Here is a 1,348-nt window from a genome sequence, read left to right on the forward strand (position 1 = left end):
CGGGTGCTTTCTTTCTTTATTCTCTCCTTTACAGGGAAATCAAGAACTCAGCAGGCGTTGTGCTATGTTTTCACTGCTCAGGATGTGTTTTAATGCAAAGATTTTATCAGCATCTTTTAAACATATCATAGAGCAAAGTCCAGATATTAAAACAGCTGACAAATATCTTCAAACAAGAGCCAACAATACCTGCCATGTCTTTGTTTCATCCATTGAGAAAGAATAATGCAGCCAATGATCATATTTGCTATTTTTGTGGAATCAACATGCACTCTGCCATCTAAGCACAATGAACACAGTGATCCATAAAAAGGCAAAAAAAAGCAACCTGAGTCAATCACTCCCTTCCCAATCCTGTAGATATACATGCCATATTGAAGGATTTGGTTTGATATATAGTAAACATAAATACATCTTTAACACAAAAGATAGATTGAGCATCTAATCCAGCATTTCAGGGCCATAACAGAAAAACAGCGACAGATGTTTTGCCTGACTTGTGCTCGCTTTTTGTGCTTTGATGTCAAACTGAGTGCTTCAGTTCAATAAAATAAAGTCAGAATGGTGAATTATAAACTTCAAACTAATTTAATCTTCATCTGAACTTTCTCTCATCGCATATACAGCCTCCTTTTTAAATTATGCAATATGGGGCAATGAGTTATTACGGCCCCACGAGTTATCTAACTGTTTCTATGATAGACATTTGAGGCCATCCTCACATTCATCTCCTCCTGTTACATACACATTCTTTCATTTTTTAAGCAACTTTGCCAAATGCAATTCTGACTTCTGATTTTCCTGTATTAAAACTTCCTGTTTAATTTTCTATATTCATTTCCACCTGAGCCATTACAGCTTTTAGTTAGACTTACTTTTTGTTGTTGTTTTTGTTTTCATGGTAGGGTGCAAATAGCCTCAAGGCATGCTTTATAATTTGATTCATTTAGGTGTATGGTTAAATTTAATGTTATAGATGATATTTTGTGTATCTTGTGGGCTGCTAAACTTATACATATATGGATGTGGAGTATAAATGGCAGTAGACAATGTTTAACAACCTCTGGTACAGATCCCAAAAATCAGAATACAGATAAAACTATGGGAATTTTTACAGATACAGATTGTAAATGTGTATTAATTTGCATGTTAACAGAAGGGTTTTTTTTGCAGTAATGAGACAATATTAACACAGATCTGGTGGAGTTATGTGACGTTCTTTAAATGCTGTCAAAGTAACTGTTGGCAATAAGGTTTTATTTAAGTGAGTGAGGTCTCAGATATAACATCACATCATACCTTTCAGCAGTCTGGGAGGAGGTGGCTTCATCCAGGTTGCACTTACTGT

This window comes from Epinephelus lanceolatus, chromosome 1, assembly GCF_041903045.1.
Source record: "Epinephelus lanceolatus isolate andai-2023 chromosome 1, ASM4190304v1, whole genome shotgun sequence".
Classification (NCBI taxonomy): Eukaryota; Metazoa; Chordata; class Actinopteri; order Perciformes; family Serranidae; genus Epinephelus; species Epinephelus lanceolatus.